Here is a 23,039-nt window from a genome sequence, read left to right as displayed (position 1 = left end):
ACAACGGAGTTTGGGTTTCTAATTTTATGGGTGTTTCTTTTAGTTACAGGATGGAATTATCATTAGGCATTCTGGAAAAGGAGGGGATTTCAGGGACCTCCACCTTAATTACTGCCCCCTTTCTCCCTTATTTGGGTTTGCTGGAAGAAGCATGGACATGTCACCCTGACCAGAGTTTTGGCCATATTCTCTCCCTTGGGTTTTCTGTTACCCTGTGGTTTCTTTGCCTAGTTCCTGTTTTAGCTGTTGTTTGGGTTTTTCCATCCTCCTGTGACCACCCAGTGCTGTTCCTGTCTCAGGCATTTGGGTGCGTGTTTGTGGTCTGCCTCCAACCCTACAGGAGAGCAGAGACCCTGCTTCTTTTTTTTGCTGTTTTTTATTTTTTTGCTTTTTGAGACAGAGTTTTGCTCTTGTTGCCCAGGCTGGAGTGCAATGATGCAATCTTGGCTCACTGCAACCTCCGCCTCCCGGGTTCAAGCGATTCTCCTGCCTCAGCCTCCCAAATAGCTTAGATTACAGGTGTGCGCCACCACACCTGGCTGATTTTTGTATTTTTAGTATAGACGGGGTTTCTCCGTGTTGGTCAGGCTGGTCTTACCTGACCTCAGGTGATCCACCCGCCTCAGCCTCCCAAAGTATTGGGATTGCAGGCATGAGTCACCACACCTGGCCCAACTGGTTTCTTTTGTCCTATATTCTCAGCCTCTCGATAGTAGGTAGCACCCCTTAAATACTTCTGGAGTGGGCCTGGCGCGGTGGCTCACGCCTGTAATCCCAGCACTTTGAAGCCTAGGCGGGCAGATCACAAGGTCAGGAGTTCAAGACCAGCCTGACCAACATGATGAAACCCCGTCTCTACTAAAAATACAAAAATTAGTCGGGCATGCGCACCTGTAATCCTAGCCACTCAGGAGGCTGAGGCAGGAGAATCACTTGAACCCGGGAGGTGGAGGTTGCAGTGAGCCAAGATCATGCCATTGCACGCCAGCCTGGGCGACAGAGCGAGACTCTGTCTCAAAAAAATAAAATAAAAATTCTGGAGTGGATTTCTCAAGCAAGCCTGAGGCTAAGATCTGATGAGAAGCGTGAGTAAGAGATATCCTAATGCAGTGGTGCACGTAGAAAAGAAAAAAGCCTGACGCGGTGGCTCACGCCTGTAATCCCAGCACTTTGGGAGGCCGAGGTGGGCAGATCACTTGAGCCCAGGAGTTCAAGACCTGCCTGGCCAACATGGCAAACCCATGTCTGTACCAAAAATACAAAAATTAGCCAGGCGTTGTGGCACGTGCCTGTAATCCCAACTACTTGGAAAGCTGAGGCGCTCATGCCACTGCACTCCAGCCTGGGCGACAGACCAAGACTCCATCTCGAAAAAAAAGCTCTTGTGATTGCATTGGGTCCACCTGGATAACCCAAGATGGTCTCTTCATCTCGAGATTGTAATTTAATCACAACAGCAGACTCCCTTTTGCTAGGTAACAGGTTACTGGGGTTAGCATGTGGACATCTTTGGGGAACCGTAAGTCTGCCTATCACAGAGCAAAGTAAAGGACATCTGTGTATGGGTGGGCCTGCTTCCTGGGATCCCCATCTCTAGCCCTTGTTGAGGTGATGACACTCCCTTTTCCCCCACCCCTGGTAGCATGGGCACTATTGTGCTAAGGAAAATAGATGGAGTCATTCCTGAGGCTTCCACTCTGGTGAGAGAAATTTTCAGTTTCTTCATTGGATATTGCACTGACAGGTACACTCTCTAAGGACCTATTATGTGCCCCATGCCTTGTGCAAGGCACCTGAGGGTACAAAGTTGGATAAGACAGGATTCCTGCCCTCAGCCAACCTACAGTCAGGTTGAGGAGACAGGCTCTGTGCATCAGTGATTCCAGGGGTGGCCAGGGTAGGCAGAGGAGTCTGTGGAGCCACCTAGGAGTGACCTCTTCATTCTCTCCAGAAATGTTTACAGAGCACTTACTCTGTGCCAGATACTATTCTAAATTCATGGGATGTGTCAGTACAGAACAAAGATCACTATCCTCATGAAGTTTACATTCCAGGAGAGAGTGAAACAGACAAACAATATAAGTAAATCATAGAGTATGTTAGAGGATGCTAGGTATTATGTTTAAAGAAAAAGCGGTGGTGGGCAGAAGCCGAGCACAGTGGCTCCACCTGTCATCCCAGCACTTTGGGAGACTGAGGCAGAAGTTCGAAACTACTTTGGGCGCCATGAGGAGACATCTCTACAAAGAAAAAAGGTGGGGGGGAGGGGGGAGATGTAGAAGCAACAGTACTTAAAGACACTGATATAGATGCCAGATTGAGAAGTCGGGTGGTTATCAATGAATGCTATGAAGATACCATAAAGGAGATGGTGACAGCCTATTCTGGGCACACTGCTTGTGAGGTAGCCCCGCTCTGCAAGGAGTAGGGGTTTTTCTGTTTTGTTTTGTTTTTGGAAAATTTAATTTTGGCCAGGCATGGTGGCTCATACCTGTAATCCCAGCACTTTAGGAGGCTGAGGTAGGCAGATCACCTGAGGTCAGGAGTTTGAGACCAGCCTGGCCAACATGGCAAAACCTCGTCTCTACTAAAAATACAAAAATTAGCCGGGCGTGGTGGTGCACACCTGTAATCCCAGCTACACAGGAGGATGAGGCAGGAGAATCGCTTGAACTCAGAAGGCGGAGGTTGCAGTGAGCTGAGGTTGTGCCACTGTACTCCAGCCTGGGCAACAGAGTGAGACTCTATCTCAAATAATAATTTTTCAATTAATTGAAGGAGATGGTGGGAAAACCAAGTCATACAAAAGGAGCTGCAGAGTCATTCCTGTAGGGGTCCAGTAGGAGCCTGCCCAGGGGTCACCGGAACTGGGTAGACTCATGAACACCCTGCCCACTCTAGCTGAGGTTAACAACTGCTTCCCAGCCCTCTCTGTTCTTGCCATGTGGTCTACAAATGCAGCTTTACCAGAAACTCCAGGCATATTTCAAGATTAGCTAGAAATTGGGATTTTATTACAACAAATCACCCTATTTTGAAAAGCGAATTAAGTAGAGAAAAGAAACACTATATAATACAAATAAGCCATGTCCGTAGGCAGCATTGAGCCCATGGGCCACCCACTTGCAACATCTGTCTTAAAAACTAAATAAGATAGAGATAGATCTGGCTGGGCGCAGTGGCTCAAGCCTGTAATCCCAGCACTTTGGGAGGCCGAGATGGGCGGATCACGAGGTCAGGAGATCGAGACCATCCTGGCTAACGCAGTGAAACCCTGTCTCTACTAAAAAAAATACAAAAAACTAGCCGGGCGAGGTGGTGGGCGCCTGTAGTCCCAGCCACTCAGGAGGCTGAGGCAGGAGAATGGCATGAACCCGGGAGGCGGAGCTTGCAGTGAGCCCAGATCGCGTCACTACACTCCAGCCTGGGCAACAGAGCGAGACTCCGTCTCAAAAAAAAAAAAAAGATATAGATAGATCTTAGGACAACCCTTCCAGATTCATTAATGGGAGTTATGATGTAGTCACCAGATACTGTAGTGAATGCCATAAAAAATACAGATGGGGCTAGGCGGGGTGGCTCACACCTGTAATCCCAGCGCTTTGGGAGTCCGAGGCAGGTGAATCACTTGAGGTCAGAGGTTCGAGACCAGCATGGGAAACATGGTGAAACGCCATCTCTACCAAAAATACAAAAATTAGCCAGGCGTGGTAGTGGGCACCTGTAATTCCAACTACTTAGGAGGCTGAGGTGAGAGAATTGTTTGAACTCAGGAGGCAGAGGTTGCAGTGCGCTGAGATCTACCCACTGTATTCCAGCCTGGGTGACACAGCAAGACTTTGTCTCAAAAAAAAATATATATATATATATATATATATTTGTATGTATATATATTTGTGTGTATATACATATATATACACACACACAAATATATTTGTGTATATATATAATATACATTTTTGTGTATATATGTTTTTGGGGGGAAGGGGCAAAAAAAATGGAAGACAAAGTTATGACTGGACACCTGATCTTTTTTTCTTTTTTTCTTCTCTTTTTCTTTTTTTTTTTTTTTTTTTAAAGACGGGGCCTCTCTCTGTTACCCACGCTGGAGTGCAGTGGCACAACCACAGCTCACTGCAGCCTCAATCTCCTGGGCTCAAGCAATCCTCCCACCTCAGCCTCCCAAGTAGCTGGGACTACAGGCTCATGCCACAGCCTTTTTAATTAAAAAAAGAAAGAAAAAGAAAGAAAACAAGGGCTGTTCTTTCCTATGCTTTTGGCTTTTCTGAAGTATATTAGTTTGCAATTTCAGCCTTCTTGCTCGCCTTGAATCCTCCACCCCTCTGCATGTTGTACCTGTTCTCAGCTGTATTAGGAGTCAGTATATAGGATTAGTTCAGGATGCCTTGGTTTTCCTTTCAGCTAGGCACCAAATCAAGTGTCTCAGTAAAATAACCCATCTCCTAGCACCCATCCAAAAAATTGGGAGTTACTTCTCCTTGGCCCATGAGGTCTCTGAATACCAGCTTCTACATCTAAGCAGCAATAGCAGTAGTAGTTCGGCTTTCTGTACAAAGTTATCTGAGATTCTCAGCAGGAGCTGGCGTGCACACATAACAGTATGTGCTTTTTAAAAATATATTCACTGGCCGGGCGCGGTGTCTCACGCCTATAATCCCAGTCATTTAGGAGGCCGAGGTGGGCGGATCACTTAAGGTCAGGTGTTCAAGACCAGTCTGGCCAACATGGTGAAACCCCATCTCTACTAAAAATACAAAAATTAGCTGGGCATGGTGATGGATCCCTGTAGTCCCAGCTACTTGGAGGCTGAGGCAGGAGAATTGCTTGAATCCAGAAGGCGGAGGTTGCAGTGAGTCAAGATTGTGCCACTGCACTCCAGCCTGAGCAACAGAGCAAGACTACATCTCAAAAAAAAAAAAAAAAAAAAGCATATATATATACACACACACACACACAACTTAAGTTCCCCCTGAAAGAAAAAAGTACTTTGTATTGTGATAAATATATTGACTCATTTAAGCTTTCCCAAATAAATACAAGGTGAACTTTAAGATGCTACAAGTAGGTAGCACAATTGTGGAAGCTTTGGAGTCTGGGAAGCATGGAGGCAAGTCCTCCTTACCCATCTGGGTGGCCCTAAGCAAGTATCTTTCAGAGCCTTGAGTTCATCTTTAAATGCGGATAACGATCCTCCTGGCACAGTGATGATTAAATAACATATATAAACCACCTGGCACAGTGACTGTTCAATAAACAGCAGATCCTTTTTTTTTTCTCACCTAGAGTTCAGTGGCAAGATCACAGCTCACTGTAACCTCAGCCTCCCGGAGCTCAAGGAGTCCTCCCACCTCAGCCTTCCGAGTAGCTGGGACTACAGGCATGCACACCACCACACCTGTCTAATTTTTGTATTTTTTGGTAGAGACGGGGTTTTACCATGTTGCCTAGGCTGGTCTCGAACTCCTGGGCTTAAGCAATCTGCCTACCTCGGCCTCCCGAAGTGCTGGGATTACAGGTGTGAGCCACCGTGCCCAGCATAGCAGTTATTATACCATGATGGAGTAATCTTTCCAGCAGTAATCTTTGGGGTGGGAAGGGATACTTGCACATGCACATACCCCATCCCCAGGAGATTGTGAAGCATGCTCCCCCATCCACCCTGGGAGTGACTGCCTTGGAAAAAACTGTTCCTGAGAGGCAGGATGGAGGGTCACAAATCCCTCAGGTGCACTGAGGTAGAAAAATGGTCAAGCGTCTCTGCCTTAAAAATGGAGCTTAGGAGATAAAACCCACCATCTAGGGGCCATTATCACCATGTTACCTACTGAAATGAGCTGACCACAGGACCAACCTCAAATAAGAACAGATAACAAAAACGACCTGTTTGCAAATATTACAGACCTGTACGAGAAAAGAAGTACCTACCAATTTCTAGCACTTAAAACATGAAAGAAACATTTAGGAAAACATTTAGAGAAGAAACATTTAATACTCAAAATGTGCTCCATGTTTGCCAAATTGCCCCAGGATACTCTGACCACATGCATTGAGTGTTGTCAGTACTCCTGGAAATCTGTTATAGAATCTTAATGTGCACCATGCAAAGTTTAATATCACATTTCTGTTGAATAATCACTGTGAGGCCGGGTGCGTTGGCTCATGCCTGTACTCCCAACACTTTGGGAGGCTGAGGCGGGCGTATCACCTGAGGTCAAGAGTTCGAGACCAGCCTGACCAACATGATGAAAACCTGTCTCTACTGAAAATACAAAATTAGCCAGGCGTGGTGACACATGTCTGTAATCCCAGCTACTCGGGAGGCTGAGACAGGAGAATCACTTGAACCCAGGAGGCAGAGGTCACAGTGAGCCAAGATCACGCCTTTGTACTTCAGCCCGGGCAAGAAGAGCAAAACTGTCTCAAAAAAAAAAAAAAAAAATTAAAAAAAAAAATTAAACATGCTCTTTGACGATTCCCCAAGATGTGGATTTGGGAAATGCATTACAGAATAGAAAGGAGCAAAAACACAGATTAAGGGAACCTGATATGCTGGGATACAGGGTCCAGGACCTTTGTCATTCAATATGTGAAAATATCAGGATGTGGCCGGAAGCAGTGGCTCAAGCCTGTAATCCCAGCACTTTGGGAGGCCGAGACGGGCGGATCACAAGGTCAGGAGATCGAGACCATCCTGGCTAACACGGTGAAACCCCGTCTCTACTAAAAATACAAAAGACTAGCCGGGCGAGGTGGCGGGCGCCTGTAGTCCCAGCTACTCGAGAGGCTGAGGCAGGAGAATGGTGGGAACCCGGGAGGCGGAGCTTGCAGTGAGCTGAGATCCGGCCACTACACTCCAGCCTGGGCGACAGAGCGAGACTCCGTCTCAAAAAAAAAAGAAAAAAAGAAAAAAGAAAATATCAGGATGTGCAAGTGAGAAACAACTTAAAACCTTAAAATCAGAAGATCACTCCCCACCGACACCGCAGATTAGAAGATAAGAATCACCTCAAAGGAAGCTGCTGTCGAGCTCCTTTAATTCAACTAACCAACAATATTATGCAACTGCTTTTTAAAATTTATTTATTTATTTATTTATTTATTTATTTTATTTATTTTTTTTTTTGAGGCAGAGTCTCGCTCTGTCGCCCAGGCTGGAGTGCAGTGGCGCCATCTCGGCTCACTACAAGCTACACCTCCCGGGTTCACGCCATTCTCCTCCCTCAGCCTCCCGAGTAGCTGGGACTACAGGCACCAGCCACCGTGTCTGGCTAATCTTTTGTATTTTTAGTAGAGACGGGGTTTCACTGGGTTAGCCAGGATGGTCTCGATCTCCTAACCTCGTGATCTGCCCGCCTCGGCCTCCCAAAGCGCTGGGATTACCGGCATGAGCCACCCTGCCCGGCCAGCAACTGCTTTTTTAAAAAAAAACATGTTCAAGGATCATACATTTTACTCAGATTTTTATATCATTTGGCAGGGAGCCAAGGCATATTAGGAAATTCACAGAAACCATAAACATAAAAAAATGTGTAAGTCCTCAGTTCAGTAACCACACAAATATTTCCAAGAACACATCCAAAGCCACTTTCCCTTCTGCAAAGCTGTTATAAAATGTACTTAGCACCAGGCACGTGGCTCATGCCTGTAATCCCAGCACTTTGGGAGGCCGAGGGGGGGTGGATCACGAGGTCAGGAGTTCAAGACCAGCCTGACCAAGATGGTGAAACCCCTTCTCTACTAAAAATACAAAAATTAGCCAGGTGTGGTGGTGTGTGCCTGTAATCCCAGCTACTGAGGAGGCTGAGGCAGGAGAATCGCTTAAACCCGGGAGGCGGAGGTTGCAGTGAGCCAAGATCACACCACTGCATCCCAGCTTGGGCAACAGAGCAAGACTGTCTCAAAAAAAGATAATAAAATATGCTAATTTATCCACAAAATGTATGACAATAGTTTGGCACCTTTTTTGCTGGAGGGTGTCAAAATCTAGCAATAAAGTTGCTCTAACCAGATTCAAACTAGAATATTATAGATCAAATCTAACCACTCAAATCTTGCCCAAGTCTTAGTGATTCAAATACCCTTTGGGTGCCAGTTCCCTTTCAGCACTTCACTGGTATTTTCTTTCAAGGATTTATGAGTGTATATGTCAAGAATTTTTTGTCCGGGCGTGGTGGCTCACGCCTGTAATCCCAGCAGTTTGGGAGGCCAAGGCAAGTGGGTCACCTGAGGTCAGGAGTTGGAGACCAGCCCACCCAACATGGTAAAACACTGTCTCTACTAAAAATACAAAAAATTAGCTGAGCATGGTGGCAGGCACCTGTAATCCCAGCTACCAGGGAGGCTGAGGCAGGAGAATCAATCAAACCCAGAAAGCAGAGGTTGCAGTGAGCTGAGACGGTACCACTGTACTCCAGCCTGGGCAACAGAGCAAGACTCTGTCTCAAAACAAACAAACAAAAAGAATTTGTTAGTTGTAAGAGACTGTTAAGTAGTGAACCCTAATTTAAAAAGGCTAAGGGGGCCGGATGCGGTGGCTCACACCTGTAATCCCAGCACTTTGGGAGGTCGAGGCGGACGGATCACAAGGTCAGGAGATCGAGACCATCCTGGCTAACACGGTGAAACTCCATCTCTACTTTAAAAAATACAAAAAAATTAGCCGGGCATGGTGGCGGGCGCCTGTAGTCCCAGCTACTCAGGAGGCTGAGGCAGGAGAATGGCGTGAACCCAGGAGGCGGAGCTTGCAGTGAGCAGAGATCGCGCCACTGCACTCCAGCCTGGGCAACAGAGTGAGACTCCCTCTCAAAAAATAAATAAATAAAAAATAAAAAATAAAATAAAAAGGCTAAGGGGAAGAAAGGAAATTTATGAACTCACAGAACTTAATTGTCCAGGTAAGGTTCGTGTCAGTATCATCAGAAACTCAGGCACGCACTCTCCTTCTGTCAGTTCTGCTTTGCATTCTCAGGCAGACCCACCCCTTGGGGCAATGTAACTGCCAGCAGTTCCAGGCTTAGGTGGTATTTTCTCAGCAACTTACACAAAGCCTTGCTCTTACAAACATTTCCATAAAACCTGGACCTGACTCATTGGCCAGAACTGTGTCACACTGTCACCAGTGGAGGGTGTCCAGGTTCTTGACATTTGAACAAAGAATTGGCCGAAACGCACAAAGCAATGAAGGAAAAGCACAGATTTATTGAAACGAAAGTAACACTGCACAGAGTAGGGAGCAAGTTAGAGGAAGTGACTCAAGAACGCCGGTTACAGAGTTTTCTGGGGTTTAAATACCCTTCAGAGGTTTCCCATTGGTTATTTGGGATATACATTATGTAAATGAAGAGGATAAGTGAAGTTACAAAGCTATTTACTTGGCATACACCCTATGCAAATGAAGAGGATGTTTCCTGCCATAGCTGAAGTGAAGTTACCTCATCTCTACTAAAAATACAAAAATTAGCTGATGTGGTAGCGGGCATCTGTAATCCCAGCTACTCAAGAGGCTGAGGCAGGAGAATCGCTTGAATCCAGGAGGCAGAAGTTGCAGTGAGCCGAGATCAGGCCACTGAACGCCATCTAGAACAAAAAGCAAAAAACAAAAAAGGACAGTTAATTGGGGGGTTTTCCCTTTTATTTCATTCTAGGAAGTTTGTTTGTTTGTTTGTTTGTTTATTGAGACAGAGTCTCACTTTGTTGCCCAGGCTATAGTGCAGTGGTAGGCTCTTGGTGCACTGCAGCCTCTGCCTCCCAGGTTCAAGCAATTTTCCTGCCTCAGCCTCCCAAGTAGCTGGGATTACAGGTGCTCACCAGCACACCAAGCTAATTTTTCTATTTTTAATAGAGATGGAGTTTCACCATGTTGGCCAGGGTGGCCTCGAACTCCTGACCTCAGGTGATCCACCCACCTCGGCCTCCCAAAGTGCTGGGATTACAGGTGTGACAGCCACCACGCTCAGCCAAGTTCTAGAAAGTTTTTAGGTTCCCTGCCTCCAGACCCCATTCTCCTGCCTCAACATGACCATCCTGAATCAATCATCCAGGCAGGGCAGCTTATACAGTTTTGTTGTAAACAGTTATGTTAAGGCCGGGTGTGGTGGCTCACATCTGTAATCTCAGCACTTTGGGAGGCCGGGGTGGGCAGATCACTTGAGGCCAGAAATTCCAGACTAGCCTGGCCAACATGGTGAAACCCCATCTCTACCAAAAGTACAAAAATTACCGAGATGTGGTGGCATACACCTATAACCTCAGCTACTCAGGAGGCTGAAATAGGAGAATCGCTTGAACCCAGGAGGCAGAGGTTGCAGTGAGCTGAGATTGGCCACTGCATTCCAGCCTGGGCAACAGAGCCAGACCCTGGACAAAAAAAAAAAAAAAAAAGAACAATGCTCCCTGATAGGTGCTGTTCTACAACACAGAGACTAAGGGGAATTGAAAGATAATCCTCAAAGATTTACAAATGTTGGCTGCATGCAGTGGCTCACGCCTGTAATTCCAGCACTTTGGGAGGCCGAGGTGGGCAGATCACCTGAGGTCAGGAGTTCGAGACCAACCTGGCCAACATGGTAAAACCCCGTCTCTACTAAAAATTCAAAAATTAGCCGGGCATGGTGTCTTGCCCCTGTTGTCCCAGCTAGTCAGGAGGCTGAGGTGAACCCAAGAGGCAGAGGCTGCAGTGAGCCGAGATCGCACTACTGCATTCGAGCCTGGGTTTCGGAGTGAGACCCCATCTCAAAAAAAAAAAAAAAAAAAAAAAGATTTCTATGTGGCATGAAGGCTTTTGGACAATATGTAAGTCAAAAAGAATGCATGTGACATCTTGTATTTAGTTATGAAAAGCAAGTGTTTGTTGAATAACATGTATGTCGTGATTAAGATGTCAGGTAAGGCCAGGCACAGTGGCTCACACCTGTAATCCCAGCACTTTGGGAGGCCGAGGTGGGCGGAGATCACGAGGTCAGGAGATCAAGACCATCTGGCTAACATGGTGAAACCCCGTCTCTACTCTCTACTAAAAATACAAAAAACTAGCCGGGCGTGGTGGCGGGCGCCTGTAGTCCCAGCTACTCAGGACACTGAGGCAGGAGAATGGCGTGAACTCGGGGGGCGGAGCTTGCAGTGAGCTGAGATCATGCCACTGCACTCCAGTCTGGGTGACAGAGCAAGACTCCGTCTCAAAAAAATAAAGATGTGAGAGATGTGATCAGCTGAGGAGAAACTAAAGCAGAAGACAAGTGATCACTGATAAGATCAGAGAAGAGGCCAGGAAACAATATGCAGAGCCAAGGAACGAAAAATATACAGTAAGACGTAATCGGGGGTGTGGGGGGAGCGGGGCACAGTGGCTTATGTCTGTAATCCCAGCTACACAGGAGGCTGAGGCAAGAATTGCTGAACCCAGGAGGCGGAGGTTGCAGTGAGCTGAGATCGCGCCACTGCGCTCCAGCCTGGGCCACAGAGCGAGACTGTCTCAAAAAACAAAAAAGATGTCATCAGCCAGGAAACAAAACCTCCCTCAAAGAAGCTAAAGCTAAGCAAAGTTAAATGTGTTTGCAAACTGGCAGTTATGGTGGTAAATTTTGGGTATGCAGCTTTTAAAATCACAGTTTAGGGGGGTAAAAAAGCAGCAGCTCTGAAAAGTATTTGCCTTATGAAGGCAATTAAATAAATTCTTTTTTTTTTTTTTTTTGAGATGGAGTCTCACTTTATTGCCTAGGCTGAATTTCCAGACCATGGCTCACTGCAACCTCTGCCTCCTGGGTTCAAGCAATTCTCCTGCCTCAGCCTTCTGAGTAGCTGGAATTACAGGTGCTGCCACCAAGCCTGGCCAATTTTTGCATTTTTAGTAGAGATGGGGTTTCGCCATGTTGGCCAGGCTGGTCTCAAACTCCTGACCTCAGGTCATCCATTCGCCTCAGCCTCCCAAAGTGCTGGGATTACAGGCATCAGCCACCGCACCCAGCTGAGCTTTGTTAAGAATCAAATTTTTAACACCAACAACAAAAAAGTAAAGAATCTGGCCGGTTGTGGTGGCTCACACCTGTAATCCCAGCACTTTGGGAGGCCGAGACTGGCTGGATCACAAGGTCAGGAGATTGAGACCATCCTGGCTAACACAGTAAAACGACTTCTCTACTAAAAAAAATACAAAAAAATTAGCCGGGCATGGTGGCAGGCGCCTGTAGTCCCAGCTACTTGAGAGGCTGAGGCAGGAGAATGGCGTGAACCTGGGAGGCGGAGCTTGCAGTGAGCTGAGATCACACCACTGCACTCCAGCCTGGGCGACAGAACGAGACTCCGTCTCAAAAACAACAACAAAACCCTATTCCTTTTCTTACGGTTTCTGTATTTGCACCTATAAAAGAATAAGATAAACAGGGCACAGTGGCTCATGCTTGTAATCCCATCTCTTTAGGAGGCCGAGGCGGATAGACTGCTTGAGGACAGGAGTTCAAGACCAGCCTGACCAACATGGTGAAACTCTGTCTCTACTAAAAATACAAAAATTAGCCAGGTGTGGTGGCAGACACCTGTAATCCCAGCTACTCGGGAGGCTGAGGCAGGAGAATCACTTGAACCCAGGGGGCAGAGTTTGCATCTTGCCACTGCGCTCCAGCATGGGCAACAGAGCAAACTCCGTCTCAAAAAAAAAAAAAAAAAAAAAAAAAAAAATACAATATTGGGATTTTACAGTGCTTCCAATCAGAAAAACAGCAATAGTTAAATACGGCAGTTTTAAAATAGCCACATCCAGCCGGTCGTCGTGCCTCATGCCTGTAATTCCAGCACTTTGGGAGGCCGAGATGGATGGATCACCTGAGGTCAGGAGTTTGAGACCAGCTTGGCCAACATGGTGAAACCCCATCTCTGCTAAAAATAAAAAAATCAGCCGGGCATCATGGCATGTGCCAGTAATCCCAGCTACTGGGGGGCTGAGGCAAGAGAATCACTTGAACCTGGGAGACGGAGGTTGCAGTGAGCCGAGATCGTGCCACTGCACTCCAGCCTGGGCAACACAGTGAGACTGTCTCAAAAAAAAAAAAGTCACGTCCTTTCTTCACCAAAACAATTCTTTTCTTGGGGGTGGCAGACAGGGTGGGTGGGTTGTGAGTTTTAGAGGGCTATGATAGACCACTGGTGACACCTTGTGGCTAGTTCTTACCATTACAACAACATTTTGGGTTCCCTTTCAAATGTAAAATTAGAAAAATCAACATTGGGTATTTTTTCATTTACATAATTTTGTGAAACTAAAATGTGTTTAACTTTTCATTTTGAGATGATTATAGATTCATCAGGGGGTCCCAAGAAATGTATAGGGAAGTTCCATAGACCCTTCTCAGCCTCCCCCAGTGTTAACTATTAAATACCAAAACCAAGAAAGGGACATTGGTACAATCTATAGATCTAATGCAGTTTTCACAGTTACACCTGCTCTCCTTTGTGACAAAAGCACTTTGACATACCAAGGAAAACACATCAGGCCAACAAGAATCTCTTTCTTTGGTGGTGAAATAATATTAAATTCAATGACCAACTAGAAATTTTACCTTAGTTTTATGATAAAGTAAAATGAATCTCAGCATTCTACAACTTAGTTTTGTTGAAACAAATCTTGTTTCAGGCTGGAGTGGTGCCATCTTGGCTCACTGCAGCCTCAACCTCCCAGCTCACGGCTCGAGTGATCCTCCCACCTCAGCATCCAGGGTGGCTGGAACTACAGGCACACAACGCAACACCCAGTTGTTTTTTTTTTTTGAGACAGGGTCTCACTCTGTCACCCAGGCTGGAGTCTGGAGTACAGTGGCATGATCATGGCTCACTACTGTCTCTGCCTCCCAGGTTCAAGCAGTTCTCTTGCTTCAGCCTCCTGAGCAGCTGGGACTACAGGCACACCAAACGTAATGGTTTTTTTTTTTTTTTTTTTTTTGTATTTTTAGTAGAGACAGGGTTTTGCCATGTTGACCAGACTGGTCTCAAACCCCTGACTTCAGGAAATCCATCAGCCTTGGCCTCCCAAAGTGCTGGGATTACAAGTGTGAGCCACCACACCCAGCCCCCAACTAATTTCTTGTACTTTTTTTTTTTGCAGAGATGGGATTTTTGCCATGTTGGCCAGGCAGGTCTTGAACTCCTGACCTCAAGTGACCCAGCCGCCTTGGCCTCCCAAAATGCTGGGATTACCAGTGGGAGAGACCACATATGACCTCTAGCTTTTTGTGTGTGTGTGAGACAGAGTTTCACTCTTGTTGCCCAGGCTAGAGCGCAATGGCGTGATCTCTGCTCACCGCAACCTCCGCCTCCCGGGTTCAAGCGATTCTCCTGCCTCAGCCTCCCTAGTAGCTGGGATTACAGGTGTCCGCCATCACGCTCGGCTAATTTTTAGTATGTTTAGTAGAAAGAGGGTTTCACCCTGTTGGTCAGGCTGGTCTTGAACTCCTGACCTCAGGTCATCCACCTACCTCAGGCTCCCGAAGTGCTGGGATTACAGGTGTGAGCCACCGCACCTGGCCTACCTTTCTTCTTTTGCTCAGGATTGCTTTGGATATGTGGACTCATATTGGTTCCATATGAATTTTAGGATTTTCTTTTCTGTCTCTGTGAAAATGTCATTGGTATTTTGATAGGGAGTGAAATGAATCTGTAGATGATTTTGGATAGCATGGTCACCGAGGAAAAAACACCGATTGTTTTTTCTCTGCTCTAACCACGACAGCAATGAATACAGATGACTTCTGTAACCACAGACGACTTCTGTGACCAAAGGTGTGGGGATTTCTCCCCACACACCAAGCAATCAATCAATTCTACATCAGACATCTGCTGGGTGGCCTCCAATATATATATATATTTTTTGACATAGTCTGTGTCGCCCAGGCTGGAGTGCAGTGGTGCAATCTTGGCTCACTGCAACTTCTCCCTCCCGGGTTCAAGTGATTCTCCTGCCTCAGCCTCCTGAATAGCTGGGAATACAGGTGCCTGCCACCATGCCTGGGTAATTTTTGTATTTTTAGTAGAGACAGGGTTTCACCATGTTGTCCAGGCTGGTCTTGAACTCCTGACCTCAGGTGATCCACTCTCCTTGGCCTCCGAAAGTTCTGGGATTACAGGCATGAGCGACTGCACCCGGCATTTTTTTCCCCCCTTTTAAACAAGGTCTAGCTCTGTTGCCCAGGCTGGAGTGGAGGAGCACAATCTCAACCTCTGAGGCTCAATCAATCCTCCCACCTCAGCTTTCCAAGTAGCTGGACCACAGGCAAGTGCCATCGTGCCTGGCTTTTTTTTCTGAGACACAGTCTTGCTCTGTCACTCAGACTGGAGTGCAATGACGCGGTCTAGGCTCACTGCAGCCTCTGCCTCCCGGGTTCAAGTGATTCTCTTGCCTCTGCCTCCCGAGTAGCCGGGACTACAGGGACACACTGCCATGCTTGGATAATTTCTGTATTTTTAGTAGAGACAGGGTTTCACCATATTGGCCAGGCTGGTCTCAAACTCCTGAACTCAGGTGATCCACCCGTCTCGGCCTCCTAAAGTGCTAGATTGCAGGTGTGAGCCACCGCACAGGGCCTGTTTTGTTATTTTTTATAGAGACAGGCTTTTGCCATGTTAACCAGGTTAGTCTCGAACTCCTGAACTTAAGCAATCTACCTGCCTTGGCCTCCCAACGTGCTGGGATTACAGGCATGAGGCACCATGCCCAGCCTCAATTCTGACACTATCTACCTTGATATAGCATCAGGCCCCACAGACTGAGGGCTCACTCCCACGAAACAGCCCTCTCCCTTCCCGCCAGTCACAAATCTGAGCCTCCAGAACTTCTGACTTGTTTCAACTTGGGCTTCCCACAACCCTCTCTTTGGGTTCATTTAATTTGCTAATGCAGCTTACAGAATCCAGGGAAACACATTTACTGGTTTATTATAAAGGATGTTACCGGGCAAGGGATGGTGGCTCATGCCTGTAATCCCAGCACTTTGGGAGGCAAAGGCAGGCAGATTACTTGAGGTCAGGAGTTTGAGACCAGCCTGGCCAACAAGGCAAAACCTTGTCTCTACTAAAAATCCAAACATTAGTCGGGTGTGGTGGCTCACACCTGCAATCCCAGCTACTCAGGAGGCTGAGGCAGGAGAATCCCTTGAACCCAAGAGGCGGAACCTGCAGTAAGCTGAGATTTCACCACTGCACTCCAGCCTGGTCTACAGAGTGAGATTCTGTCTCAAAAAAAAAAAAAAAAAAAAAAAAGGATGTTACTGGCTCACACTTTGGGAGGCCAAGGCATGTGAATCACTTGAGGTCAGGAGTTCAAGACCAGCCTGGCCAACATGGTAAAAACCCTTCTCTACTAAAAATCCAAAAAGTAGCCGGGCATGGTGGTAGGCACCTGTAATCCCAGCACTTTGGGAGGCTGAGGTGGGCAGATCACTTGAGATCAGGAGTTCGAGACCAGCCTGGCTAACATGGAGAAATTCTGTCCCTATTAAAAAATACAAAAATTAGCCAGGCGTGATGGCAAAGGAATCCCAGCTACTTGGGAGGTTAAGTCAGCACAATCACTTGAATATGGAAAGCAGAGGTTGCAGTGAGCCGAGACTGTGGCATTGCACTCCAACCTGGGTGACAGAGCGAGACTGTCTCAAAAATAAAAAATAAAAAAGATGTTACCAAGGATACAGATGAAGAGACGCATAGGGTGAGGTGTGGGGAAAGGGGCTCAGAACTTCCCTGCCCTTCTTGGGTGAGCCACCCTCCAGGAATCTCCCGTGTTCAGCTCTCTGGAAACTCCCTGAACCGTCCTCTTAGGCACTGGTTATGATGAATAACCACACAGAAATGCAACTGGACACAAAGATCTAGCCATGATCTAACAGACGAAGTGGAGAAACAGAGCAAGGCCTCCGATTCTTCATGCTCTCTGTGGCCCCTTCTTCCACGGCACATGGCGGGATCTCCTCTGAAGCGGGGGTTATTGTGACCCGCAATCAAAGTAGGTCAGACAACATTCCTTCTCCCAGGGTATGGGGTAGAACCCATTCTGAAATGGGAGTATTATCACCTACTGTCAGACAAGCTGTGTCACTGAATTTACCTTTTTTTTTGGGTGGGGGGAGATGGAGTCTCACTCTTGTCACCAGACAGGAGCGCAGTGGCGTGATCTCAGCTCACTGTAACCTCCTCCTCCTGGGTTCAAGCAGTTCTCCTGCCTGTCTCCCGAGTAGCTGGGACTATAGGCACATGCCACCACGCCTAGCTAATTTTTGTGTTTTTAGTAGAAATGGGGTTTCACCATGTTGGCCAGGATGGTCTTGACCTCGTGATCCACCTGCCTCAGCCTCCCAAAGTGCTGAGATTACAGGCATGAGCCACTGTGCCTGGCCACAGAACTTCTTCATAGCCAACTCCAAGAAGGAAGGCGAGAGAAGATTCCTGCCTTGGGGAGAAAAATGGCAGGAGAAAGAAAGGTTGTTTTCCAAGACCTGCTTCAGAAGTCTCGGCTCGCAGCAAGCTCTGCATCCCAGGTTCAAGAATTATTGCACCTCAGCCTCCCGAGTAGCTGAGACTACAGGTACGTGCCACCACACCCGACTAGTTTTTGTATTTTCAGTAGAGATGAGGTGTCACCATGTTGCTCAGACTGGTCTTGAACTCTTGACCTCAAGTGATCCACCCATCTCAACCTCCCAAAATGCTGGGATTACCGGTGTGAGCCACCACACCCGGCCGACTTGGTTTTGTTTTTTTTTTTTTTTTGAGACCAAGTCTTACTCTGTGCCCCAGCCTGGATTGCAATGGCAAGATCTTGGCTCACTGCAGCCCCCACCTCCCGGGTTCAAGTGATTCTGTCTCAGCCTCCCAAGTAGCTGGGATTACAGGCATGCACCACCACACCTAGCTAATTTTTATATTTTTAGTAGAGATGGGGTTTCACCATGTTGGTCAGGCTGGTCTCAAACGCCTGCCCTCAGGTGATCCATCCGCCTCGGCCTCCCAAAGTGCTGGGATTACAGGTGTGAGCCATTGAACCCAGCAACGACATGGAATTATTCTGTTGAGTGGGAGGGGAAGACAGTCTCATTTTGTCATCCAAGCTGGAATGCAGTGGCACAATCTCAGCTCACTGCAACCTCCGCCTCCTGGGCTCAAGCGATTCTCTTGCCTGAGCCTCCCAAGTACCTGGGACTATAGACATCCACCACCATGCCCAGGCTATTTTATTTTATTTTATTTTATTTTTTTTGAGACATGGTTTCACCACGTTGCCCATACTGGTTTCAAACTCCTGGGCTCAAGCGATCCACCCACCTTGGCCTCCCACAGTGCTAGGATTACAGGTGAGCGACACCATGCCTGGCCAGATGGCATGAATTTGAGAGGCATCATTATGACCTGAAGGTCCTTCTGCACAGGGAATCTTATGCTTTAGAGAATAAAAACATTATAAAATTAGAAGAGTGTTTGTTGAGACAGAGCCTCACCCTGTTGCCCAGGCTGGAGTGCAGTGGCACAATCTCAGCTCACTGCAACCTCCGCCTCCCAGGTTCAAGCGATTCTCTTGCCTCAGCCTCCAGAGCAGCTGGAATTACAGGCGGCTGCCACCACGCCTGGCTAATTTTTCTATTTTTAGTAGAGACGGGGTTTCACCATGTTGGCCAGGCTGGTCTCGAACTCCTGACCTTGTGATCCACCCACCTCGGCCTCCGAAACTGCTGGGATTTCAAGAGTTTTTTAAAAGCCAGATTTTATTTCTATTTAAAAACAATGCTCAGGAGACTTAGCTCCAAAGAGCAAGAGGCCAGGGTTCCATGTACAGCTACAGCGAGGTGCTGGCGATGACTGAGTGAGTCGTGGAAGGCGCTGTAGTTCCTTGGAGACTTCCACTTTTTCGTATCACTCCTAGTCTTAGTCTCGTGGTTTTCTGCAAGTTCTCGTCGACTGTAACTGTACACAGGGCTGTCACTCCAGTGAGGACAATGAAAAAAGCACCTATGGCTATCATTGTTAATCCCGTAGAGAAAACCACAGAGTCAGAGGGGTCCTGTAGAACAACAACGAGTCCCAGAATCACAGTCGATAACCCTAAGCAGGTGACAAGCAGACATTCAGAACAAGACAAGCATCGAAACTCCTGTCTTCCAGATAGACTCATCCATGGGTAAGTTTGGATAGGTTGGTACATGGTGATTTTTTCCTGCAGTAGGTAAGGGAAGAAAAAGTCTATGAAAGCCCAAATATAAAAAGGGTAAATAGAATCCTTTCTTTTTTTCTGTGAATTGCATCTACTGTGCATTCTATTTTCCTTTTTTTTTTTTTTTTGAGACGGAGTCTCGCTCTGTCACCCAGGCTGGAGTGCAGTGGCCGGATCTCAGCTCACTGCAAGCTCCGCCTCCCGGGTTTACGCCATTCTCCGGCCTCAGCCTCCCGAGTAGCTGGAACTACAGGCGCCCGCCACCTCGCCCGGCTAGTTTTTTGTATTTCTTAATAGAGACGGGGTTTCACCGTGTTAGCCAGGATGGTCTCGATCTCCTGACCTCGTGATCCACCCGTCTCGGCCTCCCAAAGTGCTGGGATTACAGGCTTGAGCCACCGCGCCCGGCCTCTATTTTCCTTTTTTTTTGTTTTTTTTGTTTTGTTTTTTTTTTGTTTGTTTTTTAATTTTTTATTTTTTTTTATTTTTTTTATTTTTTATTTTTTATTTTTTGAGACAGAGTCTCGCTCTGTCGCCCAGGCTGGAGTGCAGTGGCCGGATCTCAGCTCACTGCAAGCTCCGCCTCCCGGGTTCACACCATTCTCTGGCCTCAGCCTCCCGAGTAGCTGGGACTACAGGCGCCCGCCACTTCGCCCGGCTAGTTTTTTGTATTTCTTAATAGAGACGGGGTTTCACCGTGTCAGCCAGGATGGTCTCGATCTCCTGACCTCGTGATCCGCCCGTCTCGGCCTCCCAAAGTGCTGGGATTACAGGCTTGAGCCACCGCGCCCGGCCTGTTTTGTTTTCTTAAACAGAGTCTCGCTCTGTTGCCAGGCTCAAGTGCAGTGGCGTGATCTTGGCTCACTTCAAGCTCTGCCTCTCGGGTTCAAGTGATTCTCCTGCCTCAGACTCCCTAGTAGCTGGGATTACAGGTGTGTGCCACCACACCCAGCTAATTGTTGTATTTTCAGTAGAGACAGGGTTTCACCACTTTGGCCAGAATGGTCTCAGTCTCTTGACCTCTTGATCTGCCTGCCTCAGCCTCCCAAAGTGCTGGGATTATAGGTAGGACCCACGGCGCCCGGCCCTTTTTCTTTTCTTTTTTTTTTTTTTAAATGAGACAGAGTCTCACTCTGTTGCCCAGGCTGGAGTGTAGTGGCACGATCTAGGCTCACTGCAACCTCCACCTCCCAGGTTCAAGGGATTCTCCTGCCTCAGCCTCCTGAGTAGCTGGGATTACAGGTGCCCACCGCCACAGCTGGCTAATTTTTGTATTTGTAGTAGAGACAGGGTTTCAGCATATTGGCCAGGCTAGTCTCAAACTCCTGAATTCAAGTGATATGCCCACCTTGGCCTCCCCAAATGCTGGATTTACAAGCATAAGCCACCACACTGGGCCTACTATGCATTTTCAATCAGAACTCCCTTGACCCTGTGTAATATCCTGAAGGTAATTTAAAGGGCTGGCTTCTAAGAGGCACTCAAATTCCCCTCTGAGGAGACTCTCAGGAGGTCAGAGTTCTTCACGGTTTAAAATATATCTTTTGGCTGGGTGCGGTGGCTCACACCTGTAATCCCAACATTTTTGGACACCAAGTTGGGAGGACTGCTTCAGCTCAGAAGTTCAAGACCAGCTTGGGCAACATAGCTGAGACCCTGCCTCTACTAAAAATTTGAAGAAAATTATCCAGTTCTGGTAGTACATGCCTGTAGTCCCATATACTTGGGAAGCTGAAGCAGGAGAATCACCTGAACCCAGGAGATGGAGGCTACAGCGAGCTATGATTAGGCCATTGTACTCCAGCCTGAGTGACAGGACGAGACCCTGTCTCAAATTTTTAAAAAAAGGAAATAAGAAGATACATCTTTACAATGTGAAAAGAAAACAAAATCTCAACCGAACTCACTATGCCCAGGGGAAAAGTTAAGCTTGGAAACCGAGTCACACAAACAAAATAAAATCTGCCTTTCCTTTTGTTCCTAAACAGATAACCATAAGATAGAAGGCCAGCCGGGTGCGGTAGCTCATGCCTGTAATCCCAGCACTTTGGGAGGCTGAGGTGGGTGGATCACTAGGTCAGGAGATCGAGACCATCCTGGCTAACACGGTGAAACCCTGTCTCTACTAAAAATACAAAAAATTAGCCGGGTGTGGTGGCAGGCGCCTGTAGTCCCAGCTACTTGGGAGGCTGAGGCAGGAGAATGGCGTGAACCTGGGAGGTGCAGCTTGCAGTGAGCCGAGACGATGCCACTGCACTCCAGCCTGGGCAACAGAGCGGGACTCCGTCTCGGGGGGGAAAAAAAAAAAGACTAAAAAAGATAGAAGGCCACATGTCTCACAAGGGGGACTTTTTTACCCAACAATGTAAATTAATAGCTTATCTTCATAGGGAAGAGATAAGAGGAGACTTTAAACCGCCCCACCCACCCACCCCGAGACCTGTGCATATTTGATTTTTATGTTTATCTACAGGTCAAGTACAGATTGCTTGAGTTCGAGAAATACATGATTGTTCTTCCTCTCCTTCCTTTTCACATGCAGCACGTGGATTCAGTGAGCGCCCAAAGCCTCAAAACAATGTGACCCTATCCTTCCCTGTTTTTTCTGTCCACCTTTCCCCTCCTGCCCACTGTTTCCCCTTAAATATTGAAGCCCTCTAAATCCTGTTTAGAAAAAGTGCTGGCTCCAGATCCTCTTGTGGCTTCTGTCTCTTTTTCCTGGGCATGTCCTCAACGTTGGCCAAAATAAACCTCTACAGGAATTGAGACCTTCTGAAACTTCTGGTTTACAAGTGAAATTTCATGAAGCTATCTCAAGACATCCAGAAAGACTACTTCTGAAAATGAATCCTTGCGCTTGGGAGGCCGAGGCAGGTAGATCGCTTGAGCCCAGGAGTTCAAGACCAGCCTGGGGAATGTGGCAAAACCCTGTCTCTACAAAAATAAATAAATAAAATAAAATACAAAAAATGAGCCCCGCATGGTGGCATGTGCCTGTAGTCCCAGATACCCTGGGAGCTGAGGCTTCAGTGAGCCTTGATTGTGCCACTGCACTCCAACCTGTAAGACAGCAAGGCCTCATCTCAATTACAAAAGAAGAAGGCTGGGCACAGTGGCTCATGCCTGTAATCCCAGCTCTTTGAGAGGCCAAGGTGAGCAGATCGCCTGAGGTCAGGGGTTCGAGACCAGTCCAGCCAACATGATAAAACCCCATCTCTACTAAAAATACTAAAATTAGCCAGGCATGGTGGCGTGTGCCTGTAATCTCAGCTACTTGGGAGGCTGAGGCAGGAGAATCACTTGAACCTGGGAGGCAGAGGTTGCAGTGAGCCGAGGTTGCAGTGAGCCAATATTGCACCACTGCACTCCAGCCTGGGTGACAAGAACAAGACTTCATCTCAAAAAAAAACAAAGAAGAAGAAAATAGCCGGGCGCAGTGGCTCATGCCTGTGATCCCAGCACTTTGGAAGGCTGAGGCAGGTGGATCACCTGAGATTGGGAGTTCAAGATCAGCCTGACCAACATTGAGAAACCCCATCTCTACTAAAAATACAACAATTAGCCAGGCGTGCTGGCTGTAATCCCAGCTACTTGGGAGGCTGAGGTAGGAGAATTGCTTGAACCCGGTAGGGTGAGCCAAGATTACACCATTGCACTCCAGCCTGGGCAACAAGAGCAAAACTCCGTCTCAGAAGAAGAAGAAGAAACTGAAGTACAAGGCCAAGGGTACTTGAAGTAGGCTTAACTTCTTCCTGAAGCACCATCAGTACTTGAAGGTAAATTTATGTTTTTATACTTTAGGTACAAGTGATGAAATTCAAGGCCAGCCATAGTG

Source organism: Theropithecus gelada, chromosome 20 (genome assembly GCF_003255815.1).
Source record: "Theropithecus gelada isolate Dixy chromosome 20, Tgel_1.0, whole genome shotgun sequence".
Lineage (NCBI taxonomy): Eukaryota > Metazoa > Chordata > Mammalia > Primates > Cercopithecidae > Theropithecus > Theropithecus gelada.
The sequence above is the reverse complement of the archived record's forward strand: the minus strand, read 5'-3'. Positions refer to the sequence as shown.